General features: G+C 39.6%; 1 pseudogene; it reads right to left on the reverse strand.

Moving 5' to 3' along the window:
- Window positions 1-1,245: 1,245 nt before the first annotated feature.
- Window positions 1,246-19,494, reverse strand: part of LOC114028938 — a 60,461-nt pseudogene continuing 42,212 nt past the window's right edge.

A 19,494-nucleotide genomic window follows, 5' to 3' on the forward strand; every position in this document is an offset into this window, starting at 1 on the left:
ATAGGCCCTGAAGATCCAAGTCTCTGAACCTTAGAGATGTGGGGGGGATGGGGGTGGTGGCTAATTCTAAAAAGAGAAGTGTAGTGCAGGGACCCATGGTGACACCAAACATGGTCTAACCCACCCAAAAGTGTAGCAGGGAGTGGAGCCCCAGTACAACTGGAGAGATAAGTAAAGCAAGGAAAACACCAATTAGCATAAAAAGTTACTACAAAACTAGAGATCTCCCAAAAGAAAGAGAGAGTAACTCCTTAACTGTAAGTAGAGACTCAAAGGAAAAAATGGATTTTCCACAAGGACCACAGGAGTTCTTAACCATTTTTTTTAATGGACCCCTTGGGCAATCTGGAGAAACAATGAGCCCTTGTGATGTCATTGGTCCTCTTCAAGAACAGAACAATGACAACAACAAAGGGATGCCTCAGAATAGTGTTTTTGAGGGAATAAAACAAAATACATAGGGTTACAAAGGAATCATTTGTATAATCACTGCAAGGGAACTATTTATATAGAAATACATTTATCAAAATATTAAAAAAGCAAGTTCACAGACACTAAGAACCTATCTAGAAGAAATGAAGCAAGAGGTTAAAAATGAAATTAAAGTTCTGGAGAAGAGAATTTGAAGGAGAATAAGAATTATGCTTATAGTCTACAAAAAGGAGGAGAATTAGAGGAGAAAATATTAAGCCTTACTCCAAAAATGGACTGAAGATAAGAGTGGATCAAGAAGAAACCAATGATTCCATAAGGTGGCAGTACATATTAGAACAAAATTTTTAAAATTGGAAAAATAGAGGAAAATGTTTCAAGCATTTATGATGAAAAGACCAGAGCTGAGTAGGAACTTTGGAATGCAAACATGAGAGTCCACAGAAAAATTTAGAAGGGTAAATTTATTTGAGCATTTAGAAGGAGTTGTGTAAGGAGGGAAAACTAGTGTCCCTTCCGAATCTTAATGTCTTTGAAAGCTATTGAGATAGTTAAATTAGAAGTCCTAGAAGATAGATTAGTTCTGTTCTTTTTTCTGTTTGAAAACAATTTCAATTTTATGGAGAATCCATCATTTCCCAATGGGCTTGAAAACATTAAGTAACCTGCTCTTTACAACTTTGTAACAAAGTAACTTTGCTCTTTTTTGAGTAGTCCCATGAATGTTTTCTTCTTCCTGGTTTAGAACTAGCTGTGGCTAAACTCAGAGATGGCGTTGATAAACGTCACATCAGTTATCTCTAGGCCATTATGTTATGTCTGCTCTAGAAGGGACTTCTGTAGGGGTGAGAACATACTTCTTTGTCCCAACAACACAGCCTTTTGTTAGGGTAAAGTCATTGGTCACTTCTCTATGATAGTGGACAAATCCTCACAGACAGTGAACGCTCTTGTCGGACAGATCATAGTCGGTGGATACAGTATTTATTTATTTTTAGCAGCAAGATACATACATACATGCATACGTACACACACACATATATACATATATACACACACATTTATCCATTTGTATACATTTCAATGAGTTTCATTTTTAAAATTTTTAAGTATTTTCCCCCAATTACACGTAAAACAATTTCAACATTTGTTGGCTTTTTTTAAAGCTTTGAGTTCCAAATTCTATACCTCCCTTCTTTCTCTTCCCCTTACCTTACAGGGTAAGCAGTCTAAGTTATATGTGTGCAATCATGTAAAACATTTCTGTATTAGTCATTTTGTGCAAGAAAACTCAAACAAAAAAAAAGAAAGTGAAAAATAGTTTGCTTCAGTCTGTGTTTAGACAACATCAGTTCTTTCTCTGGCATTTTGCCTCACGAGTCCTTTGGAATTGTCTTGGATCATTGTATTGCTGAGGAGAGCTAAGTCATTCATAGTTGTTCGTCCTACAGAATTGCTGTTACTGTGTACAACATTCTCCTGGTTCCGCTCACTTCACTTTGCATCGGTTCATGTAGGCCTTTACAGGTTTTTCTGAAGTCATCCTGCTTGTCATTTCTTATAGCACAATAATATTCCATTACAACAATATGCTACAACTTGTTCAGCTATTCTCCAATTAATGGCCGTTCCTTCAATTTCCAATTCTTAGCCACCACAAAAGAGCTGCTATAAATACTTTTGTACAAATAGGTTCTTTCCCCTTTTTTTATCTCCTTGGAGTACAGACCTATTAGTGATATAACTGGATCAAAGGGTATGCATAGTTTGTTAGCCCTTTGGCCATGGTTCCAAATTGCTCTCCAAAACGGTTGGATCAGTTCACAACTTCACCAACAGTGAGTGCATTATTTTTTTTTATCAGTTTACTGTCCTTGATTTGGTAGTCATGGCCAGTCTTAATAGATTTTTTTGGTTAATCTCAGTGTGGTGTTGGCAGTCCATCTGACCAGCTTGGCCTACAGGATATGCCACATAGGGAGGATGCCAAGCTCTGATATAGGCCACCTTGCATAGGCCTCTCTGGGTTGTACGGGGGGCTGCTTCTTGGTATACTAGTGACCCCTTTGTGCCCTTTGTCCTTGGTCATCCCAGTGACATCAATTATCTTGAACTGACCAAACACAATCAACATGGGCTCATATTGCCCCAGTTTCTATCAGACCTAGTCTAATTTTTCGGCCACAGTACCTTCATTTACTTGGATCTCTATCAGGTGAAATGTTTTCTGCTTCAAGGGGAGCAGGTGCATCTGGATATCAGCACTGAGCCAGATAACTTGGAGGTATTTCTTTATACTGATGAAGTCTTTGTCCAGCTGTTTCTTACCATCCTCATCCTGCCTCTTCTTGCACGACTTGGTGAAGGCCTTCTTCTTGGAGTTGTACCAGTTCTTATATAACTACCTCTTGTACTCATCACTGATGTGCTTGAAAGATGCTTTTTGGGGCAGCTAGGTGGCGCAGTGGATAGAGCGCCGGCCCTGAAGTCAGGAGAACCTGAGTTCAAATCTGGCCTCAGACCAAACACTTGACACGTACTAGTTGTGTGACCGTGGGCAAGTCACTTAACCCCGATTGCCTCACCAAAAAAAAAAAAAAAAAAAAAAAAGAAAGATGCTTTTTAATGTATGGAGACCATGGAAGGGAAAAGGTTGGCATATTGTTGCCTATGTTGCCTATGTTGCCTATGATGACCATGGGGATATCAACCACTTCCTTCTTGTTCACCTTGGAACCAGGCCTGTCCAATTTACAAATGAAATGGATCATACTGGCCTTGTAATCCAAAAAGGCCATGAAGTAGATGGGGTGGGTGGAACCATCCTGGTGGAAGCTCTTCACCTTCTCCTAGTGTGTGCTGCTTTGCTCTGAGTGAAAGCCAAGAGATCTGGTAGCAGAGAACTTCTGGTGGGGTACTTTGCTGCTGCCACCAAGGTGAGCTGGGAGAAATTGTTCTAAGGGTTTTAAGAGGAGAAAGAAATGTGAAAGTAAAAGGAATGTACACTAGTGTAGAAAAGAGGAAGAAGGGGTGGAACTTACTATTTTTCCTAATTGGGTTGCATGAGAAGAGTATAGAAACATGTAGGAAGGGGCATCTAATGAACTTCACTCATATTTGAAATGAGCAAAGGAGGACTGAACACAGCCAGTTTGGAGTAGAAATACATAAAACCCAATTGGGAAATACGTGAGGATGGGGGAAGCAGTTTAGAGGGAGGATAATACCAGGGAAGGAATAAGCAGAACAGGCTTCCTAATCCTGAAAGGGGGATTAAAAGAAAAAAAAAAAGAAAGAAGCAAAGAACTAGAATTTAAGAGACTTTTCATCATTTGAGAAATAGCTGAATTAATTGTGGCATGTGAATGTTATAAAATATTATTGTGCTAAGAAATGATGAAAGGCGATTGCTTAGAATCCTGGGTAATATGAATCGAAGCAGAGTGAAGTGAGCAGAACTAGGAGAATGACTTATACAAGGACAAAAACATTGTCAAGAAAAAACAATTTTGAAAGACTTAAGAACTTTGATCAACGCAGTGGCCAGATACATGCCTCCCAATGACCTATGACTATTTGATGATGGACTCAAGGTCCAGAGAGACAGACTTTTTGGACAGGGCCACTAGATGCCTTTTGCTTGACTATAATTATTTATTATAAATGTTTTTTTTCTTTATTTTGTTTGTTTGTTTTTTTAGCTGGGGAGAGACAAGGCAGGGTTTGAAACAATGATGCAAAAAAAGGGGGGCCATTGAAACATGTTTTAAAATGCACAAAAAATAAAGAGGTAAGTTCAGAGGGAAGCATAGACAAGCAGGATAGTTTTGAAAGTAGTGTGTGGAATTTATATAATTTACATAATTGTAAGTATATACCTTTAAAAAAGTTATATGAAACAGATTCATGGTTTCATATGTCATTCTCTGTGTTCTGCTATGTATATGGAGATGCTCTTTTTGGTGTTCAAGTTCACAATAAATTAATTAAAAAACAAAATACATTAACTCATGGCTAAACAAATGGAGCTTCCAGTCGGTATTGTAGAAAGAGTAATAGATTGGGAATCAGAGGACCTGCATTCAAATTTTGACTCTTCTACTTACTTCCTCTGTGATCTTGGGTAAATTGTTCAACCTCTCTGAGCCTTAGTTTCCTCATCTGTTAAAGAAGGAGATTGGGGTAAGTGACCATTAAGATCTCCCTTACCTATAAATCCTATGATCTTTAATTTTGGCATATGAATGTAAGGGAACGTTATGGCACCATAAGAACTGAAAAATCTTAATACAAAGTTAGAAAGGGTTTATGTGAAGTAATGCAAAGAAAACACGATGTGGACAACAGCAGATGATGCAGTGGATAGAGTGTTAGATTGTGAGTCAGGAAGACAGTCTAAATCCCCCTGAGGTGCTTAGTAGATAAGTGACCTTGGGTGAGTCATTGAACCTCTCTCAGCCTCACTTTCCTCTCTGTAAAATGGGAATAATAATACCACCTACCTCATAGGGTTGTTGTGAAGGTCAAGTGAGATTATATCACAAGATCGTAGGTATATATTGGGAAGGGACCCCAGAAGTGATCTAGTACAATTCCCTCATTTTATAGATGAGGAAATGAGGGCTCAGATAGGTTACCATTTACCCAAGACCACAGAGATAGGAGTGGTGGAACTGGGATTTGAACCCAGATGCTCTAACTTTAAATCCTTCACCCTTTCTGCTATTTCTGGGAACAGAGTCTCTGTTATATATTTTATATCTCCAGAGCCTTCTGCTTAGTAGAGGCTTCATAAATGTTTGTTAAATTGAATGGAATTGTTAGAACATTCCCAGTGATGAGACCTATTGTTTGAAATGAAAGCATTCTCATGAAGATCATGACTACTTTGAAAGAAATTCCCAAATAGTTCTTGTAGAGGGACTCTTAACAAGTTATTCCCAGCAGAATGCTGTAGCTTTGACAGTAGGTTCTATGATGTACAATCGTGGGGGAATTGCTTTCTCCTCTCATTCCTCCTACAGTGCATTTTATGGGCAAACTCAAAATAAGGAGAGTTGCATTTGCCAGCTGCCCTAGACTCTGTAATCACCTCCTTCCTACACCACCCTCAGCAGAAATCACAGATGGACATTACTCTAAACGTGACTTTCTCTCAAGGGCCGTCCACAACTTCAGTTTGTTTCATCTGGCTTTTTGTCAATGCTACTAATGCAAACTGTTTTTATACAGCAACGGTGACTTGCCAAGCACAGGAATAGCTCGAAAATCTCTGGTCTCAGATGAGCTTCATGATGGTGAACTTGCAGGTAGCTTTGTATATTTGCAACAAGCCTCTGGAAGTTTCTCCAGTGTTAAGCAATTAAAATGAATTTCTTTTTTAATGCACATTGAAACCTTTCTGCCATATGCTCTCAAAGTACCATTAGAAGCTCATTTTATAGTTCTGAAACAATTTACACACATTGGAAAAGTGTGGCATAAACTCACTTTTACTCAATGCAACTTCTCAAGCTGCAGCTTAAGTATTTTGCAGTCCATGCTGGCTGTATTTATTTTTCCAAACTTAGTTTATTGTTAGGAATACAATTGAGTATCGATAGCATATAAAACAGATGAGGTATGAGATGAGTTTTAATTTGAGAATACAGCAAAATTTCTGTAACTATACAGAAATGTCATAAAAGCTCAAGATGGAAAGAACTTAGTGAGTTATCCAGTCCCCTTATCAGAACCTTCCTACTCTGGGCAGGGTGCTGGTCAGGACTTTTTCTCTTGGAAGACCATTCTGTGCTAGATGTGAGATTAAAGTAGAAAGGGGTTTGGGGATAGAGGCGTGTGTAGTAATAAGACTCTTTAGGCAAATTAAAGGAAACAGTGGTGAATCATTAACATCTCTACTGAGAGAAGGATAAGAAGGTATGGGACTGGATGTTAAATTGATGATATTTATTGATTAAATCGGTAATATTTGTAAAAGTGAGCTTGGAGCCTCTAGGGCTTTCTGGCCATATCTACACGCGAAAGGCTAGAAATTGGGAGAAGAGAAAATGACTTTGCCCTCTTCACTTTGTCTCTGTTTTTTTCCCACTTACCATCTACATGGGGCAGCTGCATGGTGCTACAGTGGATAGAGCGCTGGGCCTGGAATCAGGAATACTTCTCTTCCTGAGTTCAAATCCAGCCTCGGACACTTACTAGCTGTGTGACCCTGGCCAAGTCACTTCACCCTGTTCACACCTCAGTTTCCTCATCTGTAAAATGGGCTGGAGAAGGAAATGGCAAACCCCTTCAGTACCTCTGCTAAGAAAACCCCAAATGGGGTCTCGAAGAGTCGGACACAACTGAAATATCTTAACGACAACAACTCATCTACATGGAGAACTGGGAAAGTTTAGAAGTGAAACACTGGAAAGTGCTCAGTCCCAGAAGTGTTAGGTAGTCATTGACCAAATAATTCTTAGAGCATAACGTCCAGGGATACCTACTTACCCTTGATCATCAGCCAGAGGACATATGTGGCTCAAAGCAAAGGCTTTTAATGGAATAATATAGGAAGATACACTTCGGAGTTTAAAGTCAGGGGGCAGAGGGAATGCTTGTCCCAGTCTAGGGTGAGGTCTCTCACAGTGATTCAAGTCCCTGGACCGGAAAGTTTAGTTTCATGAAAAAATAAAGCAGAAGTCCATTAGCTGCCTGGGAGTTGCTCTCTGTGGTCCAGAGTTTTCTACCAGGAGTAAAGCATTTTTTATTGAAGTAGCCAAGATTCGTGGTGGAGAGGATAGACTTTCCAGAATGGGCGGGGCAAGAAGGTTTTTACCTGGGGCTGCTGCTGATCTTGTGACTGAAACAAAGGCAGCTACTTCCCTAAGATGCCATAGCAGAGTTTCTTCGTCTTTTTTGTATCCTGGTCCCCTTTGGCATTCTGGGGAAGTCTGTGGGCCCTTTCTCAGAAGAATGGTTTTGACTGCATAAAATTAAATACGTGTGATTATACAAGAAACTAATTATATTGAAATACGGGCATGAAAAATATTTTTAAAAAGTTCATAGATCCCAGATTAAGAACCCCTGAACTGTAAGAAAATGTCTGGCTTCTGAACTAAGGAAGTATGGAAAAAGGCAATAAGCTTTCAGAAGGAGCTACGCACTCCCACATGCCCACATGCTTAAGGGAGCTGTATCTGAAAGTAAAGCTCCATAAAGCAGACACAACCTGTCCAGTAGGGAGGAGACATCCTGCTGCCATCAGTGGTACCATAGTGTCAGAAGTATGTGTTCACCTTTCATGTCTGTTCCCTCACCATGTGTTCCCTTCATGCGAGTCCTTTCACCTGAGATGACCTGGCCACGTGTTCCTTATGCACGTAAGGCCTATGCAGACTACTCTTCCCACCCACGTTATATTGGTGGGAAGGCATGCTCTAGGTTGATAGGGAACACGTTTTGTTGCTACTTTGCTCCCTACATTATTTCATGAAAAGCTCTTGCTTTGAGCCACATGTGTCCTCTGGCTGATGATCAAGGGTAAATGCATTTTTCAGGATTCGTGAGCTATGGCTTTAGGGGATATGAATCCACAGAATACCTTGACCCTGGGATAGTTTTATTTGGGGGGCCTCAGTCTATGATTGGGGTGTTCTCTATATAAAAATGGTAGAATGGAACCACATGGTACATTTTGCTTTTTAATTGGTACTGTGTCCCTCTGGTGATTATATATAACAGAAACAGGGAAACCCTAGGTCTGGTGGTTATGTGCTAGAGAACAAACACATCTGTAGTTCACCATTGTGTTTGCTCATGCTGTTTGGGAATGGAGGCCTTTCCCCAGTGAAACTAGAATTACAGAATGATAGAACAGAAAGGGATATTCCAGGCTTTCCAGACTAACCTCCCTGGAAGAGGGAAGTGAAGCCCAGAGAAATTAAGGAACCTTTCCAAGTTTATACAGCTAATTAGTGACAGAAACGGGACTAGAACTCACAGTGTCTAATTTCCAAGTTTGTGTTCTTTTCATGAGACCATGGGAGGTGCTAATTATGTGGTAAGATGATTTCCTATCTCGGGCATCAGATTCTTTTCCTTTTATGTATTCAAATTTCTGTCTTCTTTGCCAGAATTATTATTCTGTTTAGTTGATTTGGTGAAGAGAATCAGACACACAACCATTTTAGACAAACTAGCCAATCGATTAACTGAATATCTTATTTCTCAGGTAGTTGTTTTGATGCTGTACAGGCACACACTTTGGAGTACTTAGAGAGCATCCTGTCTCCATTCTACTCTCCATTAAATGAGCTCCTCCTAATTTAATATTATCTGAAAGCTTCATTAGCATTTAGTTGATTGAGGGCCCCACTTGTTTAAGCTCCAGTGTTGCCCATTCCATCCGAGTCTGTCTCAAGAATAATATAAACTTACATAATTTCCACTCTGCTATCTGGTTTACAAAGCATCTTTCTTACAACAGCCCAGTGAGGGAGGTGGTAAAAGTGTTCTTAATCCAATTTTGTACATAAGGAAAATGAGGCCTAGAAAGGTTAAGTGGTCATACAGCTAGTGAGTGCCTGAGGTGGAACTCAAGCTTAGGTCTCTTCAATCAATCAAAATGCATTTATGAAGAGCTTACTACACGCTGGGCACTGTGCTAAACTCTGGGGAAAATAAAGGTAAAAATGTCATCTTGCCCTCAAGGCGATCACAGATTAATGGGGATGACAACATGTAAACAACTATGTACAAACGAGATAGAATGGAGATAACCTCTCAGGGAAAGTCATTCACAGTTGAGGCAATTGGGAAAAGACTTCTATAGAAGGTGAGATTTCATTTCAGACTTGAGGGAAACCAGTAGGTCAAGGTGAGGGGGGATGGAGGAAGGGCATTCCATGCTGGGGAGATAGTGAGTGCAAAGGCCCAGAGACAGTAGTCTGTTGACTCCATTAGGAATCGAAGGTTCTTCCTAGTCCACCATGCTACCTTCCCACTGCCACCATGTGAGTTACAAAAAAATATGACTGGTGCTGTTCGATTATTGAATACCACCAGTCAGACTTTTTTGTAAGCTGAGAGATTTTGATTTATCTTTAGTTTTCATTTAGTTTTTAATTAAAAGTTTCTTTTACCTACATCTCATTTTTAATCATAAGGATTGTATTTTTATCCAAACCATTCAGAACCCCTTTTTTTGTTATACTCAGAAGGCCAAATAATCAACTTGAAAAACTTAGGGTTACATGGGCTTCTTTCTGTCCTGAACTCTTCAGTGACAGTTCTCCATATCAAAGTGACCTCCTGTAGGGGAAAGTAACCAAGTGACAGTTTTTCAGCCTATTAATTAACTCTACTCTTCATGGAAGAATAAAATGGCTATAGGTACATTCCTTCTTAGACTTCTGCTGATTAATTTCTTGGTTCTTCTTGAAAGTCAACTCTGCCCTCACCCTGTAGGATCTTATGTTTAGAGCTGGAATAGAGTTTGCAGGTCATCTAGTCTCTCTTGTGTTTTTCAGATAAGGAAACTGAGGCCCAGAGAGGGGAAGTGATGCCCAATCTAGGTTTTTTTTTTGGTTTCCTTCTATTTATTTAATTATTTTGTTGTTGTTGTTGCTGGGATTAGCCTGGGAGACTTTTCCTCCACTGAGAGGCCCTCTGGTTCAGTAGATAAGTTCCATACTTAGAGTCAGAGGGTTTGTTTAAATCCGGGCTCTGCAGGTTGCCTCCTTTGTGACCTGGAGCAAGTTCCCTCAAGTTACTTACCTCTCTGGGCCCCAGTTTCCTCACCTGTAAAAGGAGAGGACTAGGTTTAGATGACCTTAAGGGCCCATTCCAACTCCAAATCTATGATCTTAGCACTCTTTTAGATAGGATTATAGGATCATATGATAGAGAGCTGGAAGGGACCCCAGAAATTATCTGGCAGGCAGCGTGTTACAGCATAGAACTTTTCAAACGTTTTGGTCTCAAGTTTCCTCCACAATACCTTTCCCAGTTCTCCCAACTGCCAATACCTTCTCCCCTCAGAATGCCTTCCATCAGCTATCTAGGTACGTACATCTTGTGTGGGCCTAGTTATTTATGTGTTGTCTCTTCCATTAGAATATAACCTTCTTGAGGACACAGACTCTCTTTTTGCCTTTCTTTGATTCCCCAGTACCTGACACATGGTAAACTTCTTTTTTTTTTAATTTTTAAAAAAAAATTTAAAATTTTTTAAATTTTTAAAATTTTTTTTGTTTTCAACATTTACTTCCACAAGATTTTGAGTTCCAAATTTTCACCCCAACTCACCCCTCCCCCCACCCCAAGATATGGCATGCATTCTAAATACCCCTTCCCCTAGTCTGCCTTCCCTTCTATTCCCCCCCTTCTCTTATCTCCTTCCCCTTCAATTTTCCTGTAGGGCAGGATGGATTTCTGTACCCCATTTCCTATATTTCTTATTTCCCAGTTGCATGTGAAAACATTTTTTTTAAACATGCGTTTTTAAAACTTTGGGTTCCAAATTTTTTCCCTTCCTCCCTCGCCACCCACCTTCATTGATAAGGCAAGCAACTCAATATAGGCTATATATGTGCAGTTATGCAAAACGCTTCCATAGTAGACATGCTGTGAAAAGCCAACTCTATTTCCCTTAATCCTATCCCGCCCATCCATTTATTCTATTCTTTCTTTCACATGGTAAACTTCTAATAAATGCTGGGTAACTTGATTTTGGACAGTGCTCATTTGAAGTCAGTGCTTAAAAGCAGATGTATTCAAATGAATTCATAGATTTAAGAAGTTTTAGAGTTTGGAGGGCATTTTAGACATCCACTAGACCAAAATCATTTTGCAACAGGAGACCTTATAAATGAACTTTCTCTAGTGCTGTAGCTTTGGACTAGTTTTAGACTTGAACTAAAATAGTAAGGAAAAAAAGCTGGCAACATCCCACATTGATCACTAGATGGTGGGAAAGTGTATTAATAAAATGTTGGATGAGGGTGTTACAGGGCAGGTATCGATGTTGTGAGCCTTAGTTTGCTTAGTGGCTCCTTGATTAGGGAGAGAGAAACATAGATCTGGAGTGGGAAGGGACTCTAGAGGTCTAGTTGAACCCCTTCCTTAAATGATTTGTCCAAATGTCATATAACCTACTAATTAGTAGATGTCAGAGGTGGGATTTGAACCTTTACCTCCAATTTCCAAACCTATTTTAAGTAATCAGTCTTCACTAGTCAGTAGAGTCTTATGCAAATAAACTTGAGCCCAGTGTTACACTGTCATAGGGTGCCTCAAATGCCAAGGACATTTTGCCCTGAGGCAGTCAGTTTCTCTGTCCCTTGTGTTGCCACCTCATCCCTTTCTCTATACTTTGTTGGTATGGGCCCGGGACAGTAGAGAAGACCAACAGCTGGTTGGCCTCCTGCCCTTAGGAAAAGCCCGCCAAGGGAACCCACTATAGAGATTGAGGACCTGACTTCCAATCCTACCTTTGACACTTATTATCGGGGTGACCCTAGGCAATGTTGCTTAACCCCTCTGGGCCTCAGTTTCCTCTTCTGTAAAATGAGACCTCAACAAGAAGACCTCTAAAATGCCTTCCAGCTCTATGTTGTTCAGTCATGTCTTCATGACTCTTTATGACCCCATATGCCGTAGCTGGACAGGCCCTTGTGGTTTTCACTATCTCCTGAAGTCTGTCCAAGCTCATTTTCCTTGCTTCCATGACACTGTCTATCCATCTCATCATCTGCCATCCTCTTTTCCTTTTGCCTTCAATCTTTCCCAACATCAGGTTCTTTTGCAATGAGTCCTATCTTCTCATTATGTGACCAAAGTAGTTAAGTTTCAGTTTCAGCATTTGACCTTTGAATAGTCTGACTTTATTTCTTTAAGTATTGACTGATTTGATCTCCTTGCCGTCCAAAGGACTCTCAAAAATCTTCTCCAGCACCACAATTCGAAAGTGTCTATTCTGCAGTGCTCAGATTTCCTTATAGTCCAACTCTCACAGCCATACATTACTACTGGAAAAACCATAGCTTTGATTACATGGGCCTTGATTGGCAGGGTGATGATGTCTCTGCTTTTTAGTGTGCTGTCCAGATTTGCCATAGCTTTTCTTCCAAGGAACAAGCATCTTTTAATTTTATGGCTGCAGTCGCCATCTGCAGTGATCTTTGAGCCCAAGAAAATAAAATCTGACATTGCTTCCATTTTTTCTCTCTCTATTTGCCGGGAAGTGATGGGACCAGTTGCCATGGTCTTAGTTTTTTAATGTTAAGCTTCAAGCCAGCTTTTACACTCTCCTCTTTCATTTTCATCAAGAGGCTTCTTAATTCTTCATTTTCTGCCATCAGAGTGGTATTATCTGCATATCTGAGATGGTTGATATTTCTTCTGGTAACCTTAATTCTGGCTTTTGATTTGTTCAGCTTGGCATGTTGCATGCTGTGCTCTGCATATAAATTAAATAAATAATTCAAAAACAAACAAATAAATATTTCTAAGCAAAAGAACTGGAAAGACAGATCTCTTCAAGAAAATTAGAGATATCAAGGGAATGTTTCATGCAAAAATGGGCATGATAAAAGGAAAAAATGTTAGGAACTTAACAGAGGTAGAAGAGATTAAGAAGAGGTGGCAAAATATACAGAAGAACTAAACAAGAAAGATCTTAACATCACGATAACCACATGGTGTGGTTACTGATCTAGAGCCAGACATCCTGTAGAATGGAGTCAAGTGGGCCTTAGGAGGCATTACTAACAATAAGGCTAATGAAGGTGATGGAATTCCAGCTGAGCTATTTAAAATCCTAACGATGATGCTGTTAAAGAAAGTTCTACACTTAATATGCCAGCCAATTTGGAAAACTCAACAGTGGCCACTGGATTGGAAAAGATCAGTTTACATAGCAATCCTAAAAAAGGGAAATGCCAATGAATGCTCAAGTTACTGAACAATTGCACTCATTTTACACATCAGCAAGATTATGCTTAAGATTCTGCAAACTAGACTTTAGCGACATGTGAACTGAGAATTACCAGAATTGTAGGCTGGATATGAAGAGACAGAGGAACTAGAGACCAAATTGCCAACATTCCCTGGATTATGGAGAAAGCAAGGAGGTTCTAGAAAAAAATATCTACTTCTGTTTCATTAACTACACTAAAGCCTTTGATCGTGTGAATCACAACAAAATTTGGCAAGTCTTCAAAGACATGGGAGTACTAGATCATTGTTTCCTGAGGAACCTGTATGTGGGCCAAGAAACAACAGTTAGAACTGAACATGGATCAACTGATTGGTTTGAGATTGGGAAAGGAGTCAGGGCTATGATTCTGTGACCTGAGTTCAAATACCAGCTCTGTCTCATACTACTTGTATGTCCTTGCATAAGTCCTTGATCTAGGCCAGCGTGGGGAGCCTGCGGTTTCAAGGCCATGTTTGGCCTTCTAGGTCCTCGGGTGGGGCCTTTTGACCGAGTCCAAGTTTTGTAGAACAAGTCCTTTTATTAAGGGGATTTGTTCTGTGAAGTTTGGATTCAGTCAAAGGGCCGCACTTGAAGACCTAGAGGGCCACATGTGGCCTTGAGATCATGGGTTCCTCACCCCTGATCTTAGTTTCTTTTTCTGTAAAGGGCATTGTTAGCAGTGTATAGTATGCTGGTGTTGGAGTCAGAAAGACCTGGGTTTGAATTTTACACCATATACTGGCTGTGTAAGATAGGAGTAATAGTGTTCTCATGAGAATTGAATGGGATAATTTCTATAAAGCACTTCATTAACATTTATATAGTGCTTTAAGGTTGGCAGTTATTATAATTTCATGAAGGGTTAGGACTAGATGACTTTTAGGTCTCTTTCAGCTCAAAATCTATAATCCTATGATTTCTTAGGTCCTTTCCATCTTGAAACCCAATGAGGCAACTTTCAAAGGAGGACTTCAGTGGAGGGGACTATTTCACTACCTATGAAAAAAAGGTTTGCTGAGCAAAGAGTGCAAACATGGACACTGAGTCACCTCTTAAGTTGCTATGGCATTTGCCACAGTGCTTATAGGGAGAGGCTTTTAACAAATGATTAAAAACAGTGGGAAGCCATCTCAACAAGGCCAAGAGTATTTCCTGACTTTTCCTCTCCCCTTGTGACTAGAGTCTCTGTGTTTACTTGAAAGGAGTAATAATAATAATGAAAATCATACTTGACATTTGTGTAGGCTTGTTAGCTTTTAGCAGCTTTCACATAAAAGGGCTTTCTCATGTTATCTTATGTGATCCTTAGAAAAGTCGAGGTTGTATTTGAGGTTGAGGGCTTTCCCAGTTCCTCTGTGCTGCACTCCGCCTAGATGCCTGTCTGAACATTGACTGACTCAAACTCTTCACTAAGTCAAGCCTAGCCAGGGACAATTAGTGAGGTTTTACCATATTGACCGCACATGTTTCCATTTCATTATTTTTCTCACTTTTCTATAATAAGTCCCTAAAAATCGATGTGAATTTTTTCCCTTTCCACAAATATTCTACCAATAGTTTCATGATGAAAAAAAATATAGACAAGGTAATTTAAATAACGACTGCTTTGTGTTCATGTAACTCCTTAAAAAGAAAAATTATGCTAGCAGGAATCCACAGTGGCCTCTGTCTATATGCTAGGCTGTTAATAATTTATGAAGTCTGTAAAATACCCAAAGATCAGAAGACAAACCTTTTAAAACTCCTGAAGCAAGATCAGTCTTCGGGGATTTTGTGAAGTGAACTTCTTCAGTCCACTGCACACTGGCTTCTTTTGGTTTATTTTGACAAATTGAAAAGGTGAACAGACATGTTGTCATTATTCTAGAATGGCATCTCTCAAAATTCCAATCCACAGATTGTATCACACTAGTCTATGCCTACCAGTCCCCCAAGGATCAGATATTTTGTGAGAAACATGGAGAAATCACCCTCTATTTCTTGTTGTAGTGCATTTTAGGGAAAAATCTAGGTAGGAGAATAAGATGGCCTTGAAAAAGGCATCATTTCTATCCTCCCCAATGTGTGACCTATTGTCTAGATGTCTCTCCCACATTCTGTACTTAGGTAATTTATTTAGTGTTTGTTTATTTTTATTTTTGGTAAATCTAAGCGTAGGCATTACATCTATCTCTGTGGAATTTCATCGGATGAAATTTGGCCTGTTTATTCTAGCATGTCACCTGCCCTGCCATCCCACTGCTCAGTGAGCTCCATAGGTTCCCTTTTACTTCCAGGATAAAGTATGAACTCCTCAGTTTGACATTTAAAGATCTTCATAGCTGACCGCTTCCTACTTTTTCAGCCTTCTTATATTTTAGTCTTCTTCACACACTGTAAGAAAGATACAGCAGAGACAATCTACTTGAAGGTGCTTTAGCACCGTACTCCATTTCCCATCTTTCTGTCTTTGCGCTGGCTGTACTCCGTGCCTGGAATCCTCTGCCCTCTCACCTCTGCCACTTAGTCTCATAACCCGTCTTTTGGAGGAGGCCTTTCCCAGTCTCCCCAACTGCTTTCCCTTCTCAGATTGACTTCCATCTATTCCGTATGCATCTTGTATATATCTAATTATTTACATGTGGTCTGTCTCTGTCATTAGAATGTGAGCTTCTTGAGGGCAGGGGTTGTTTTTGCCTTTCTTTGTATAACTGGAGCTTAGCACAATGCCTGGCACATACAGGAAGTGTTTAATAAATGCTTGTTGTTGTTTTTGTTGTCATTGTCATCTGATGCTTGAGATATTCCACCCAGATTTATGTCATCTGAAGATCTAAGCCATTTAACTAAAAAAAGATTTAACAGAATAGAGCCAAGGACAGATGCCTGTGGAACTCTACTACAGACCTCCTTTCTAAGTTAAAATTGAGGCAGTTTGTTCAAGCAGTGCATTCTGGATCCATATTGGATTTGGTTGTTTCTATGAAGTGCCTCTAATGTTAAAGTTTACATATGATAGTTTAAGCTCCCTTTAAGCCATAGCAGCTATGATATGTATATATATATATATATATATACATATATATACATACATATACATACATATACATATGTATATATTTATATAAATAGATAGAAAAGACAAAGCGTTCCATAGTTCTGTGAAATGAGTCCGAAAATATTTTCCTACATGGTAAATTCTCATATGAGACTTTATCTAATTTTCCCTACCCAAGAGGGCTGAAGGAAACAAGGACAGCTTTGCATGTTTCCTTACTTCTAGGCAAGACCAAAATGTACCTAAATGGCTCAGAAATAGTTAATTAATTGGAATAAAATTTGGTTTCAGCGCAGAAAGTTGGGCAATGCTAATTACCCAGGTACAACACAATTTGTTGATTTATCCCTTCTTGAATAATGTAGTTATGGGGTCTACCTGTCAGGATCTCGGGGCAGCTGGTTGCCGAGTCTCCCTTTTGGGCGATGCTCCATTCTCTTATCTCTCTTTCAGTGTCTTTACCACTCAAATTGTGTAACTCATTAACCCCTGCCTACTTGCTGCTTCCATTTCAGCCCTTTGAGCTGTGCCTCATTGAATAGTCTCTACCACCATTATTGCTTTATTAAAAGTATTTTGTCGAACTGTTTAAAAGAACTTTTTTTTTTTTTTTACCAAGACTTGTCTTTTCGTTGATGTGACTCACAGTGTTGAAATTCCCTGCACTGATGGCTACAGAGGACTAATTTAGCTGTAATTTTTAGTTTTAGAGACTTGCTTTATGCCATCGGGAGGTTAAGTGACTTACGCATGATCACATAGCTTACGTGCGCCAGAGATAGGAACTGAACTCAAAACTTTTGACTTTGAGACCCGCCCTGTAGCCACTATAGCATGTGAACATCAGTACATTAGTCATAGGTATCACACGTTGTGATTTTTTTTTCAGTCCTTGATCCAACTCCCTAAGCAGAAAAACCAGTTTAGATAGGTCTTCTTGTGCTTCACTCCCCTCCCCGCCACCTCCATCAACTGATTGAGTCATGGTCATCTAGGAAGTCAGTGTCTGATCTCAGATAGCCAGGCTCCTAGTAAAACTAGAACTGTATAACACTCAGTTGATTCGTGGCTGGTTCAGACAACACTGTAGAAATTTGGGGTGCCTTTTTGGGTTAAAGCAACATGGGCAGTTGGGACAGCAGTATGCATTTTCCACAGGTTCAGCTATAGCTGCTTAACTAGGATCACAATCTTTACTGAGTTTGTCGGTCCCTACAACCCACCAGTGCTAAAATGGGGTGCAGATAAAATGCTTCGGGGCCATCAGTGGCATTCCCATTGCCATTAAGGGGCCTTCTCTTTCACTGTGCCAAATCATACCCTCATAATTCCAATAGCAGTGCCCTCTCTCTTCCACCAGCTTGGGAACAGACTGGGGAGGTGCAACTTTGCCACTTTATCAGTGGAGGCATAACAAGGAGGTTTGAAGGCCTTGTGACATTTGAATGCTGCTCAGAGATGACTCCAAAATATCGGCCCAATGAGGTGACACAGTTTGGTGGAAATGGAGCTCTGGAGAAAGAGAAGAGCTTATTGTTTTATCCCCGTACTCTGTTGGACACTTGGGTCAGTAAGAAACCATTCTGTGCTCACTGGAAGCTGCCAATGAAGATGAGGCCAGGGTCACACTCTGGCCTCAGTCAGTCAGTCAGACATTTTGTTTTCCTGGACTAAACTGACTGATTTTAAATTTGATTGGCCAGTTGGTCCAGATTGGCTGTGCCTGAAAATGTATGTGGAGTGGTCTGAAGTTTGATTTTTATTTCAAGTGGTTGATTGATCGAGAGAACTTTTTTCTATTGTATGTCCAGCAGAGGTCACCATTGTTCTATTCTAGCCCAGGTGGCTTCTATTTCCAATGAGGTATTTTTAGAACTGCAGTTAAACCCACAATACTTTGGTGTAATAAAACATGCAATAATTTTCATGAAATTTTAATGTGAACAATCGATTATTAGTAAGACCTTAAGAATATCTATTCTGAGTAATTGCCTTATGGAAAGTAGAGGGAAAATGTTGCTGTTTGATAACAGCTGTTGTCATCAGTGATGGCAATTTTGAGACTTTAAAGTAACCCAAGATGAAATGTCAGCATTTTTGTGCTTAGGATTTTGTAATTATGAATAAAAAGTTTTTCATTCTGGAAATACATGCATTCCTTTCTGAAATTAACTTAGAAAGATGTTTAATTTTTGATCTAGAAAAAAGGGCTATTTAATATTAGCATTGGCGTTGTTTTTTTTTATTTGGGGGGAATTAAAGTGGCAAGTCTTCATTACAATGGGGATTCAAATAATGAGAATGCTTTTCACCACCCCCCAAACTATATGATGCAACACCATGAGCAAAAAAATAACTATTCTTTGCAATTCAGAACAAGTTTAGGACTGAATCATGTAAACTATGTTTAGTGAGTTTTTGTGGACATTTGATTGGGCATTTTGACCAATATTGGTAAATTCCTTAAGGCTGTGATACGCTAGATATAAACAAAACATAAATTCATTTATTTATTCAAGGGTTATTGAGCACCAATTTCATGCAGAGTCCTGCACACTTAGTTTGATGGTACTGATCATATGATCATTTTCTAATTGGACCCCAGGAGTCCAATTAATTAACCCCTTAATAAAAGGATTTGTCCTGTGAAATTTGGATTCAGTCAAAGGGTCGTACTTGAGGACCTAGAAGGCCACGTGTGGCCTCGAGGATGCAGGTTCCCCACCCCTGGACCAGACAAATCTCAGGGTTATCTCCTTCTATTAGTAAAAGACATACTAATTAATGAAATGCTTCTCTGATAGTTTTAAAAATAAAATACATTTTGTTGATATCTTTTGTTTTTACATTACTTCCATTGCCCACTGTATACCTCCTTCTCTCCTCTCCCATCCCCCACCCCTCAGCCATCCCTAATAACAAAGAATGAAAAATCTTGATTAGTTAAAAAATCCTTGGTCCACAAACTTTTTTCTTTTCCGGTTTTGCTATTTGCTATCACTTCATAAATTTAGGTTTGTTGTTTCAGCTTAAAAAAGGAGAGCTATTTGCTGCCTCCCCC

This window comes from Vombatus ursinus, unplaced genomic scaffold, assembly GCF_900497805.2.
Source record: "Vombatus ursinus unplaced genomic scaffold, bare-nosed wombat genome assembly UNPS02014903.1, whole genome shotgun sequence".
NCBI lineage: Eukaryota > Metazoa > Chordata > Mammalia > Diprotodontia > Vombatidae > Vombatus > Vombatus ursinus.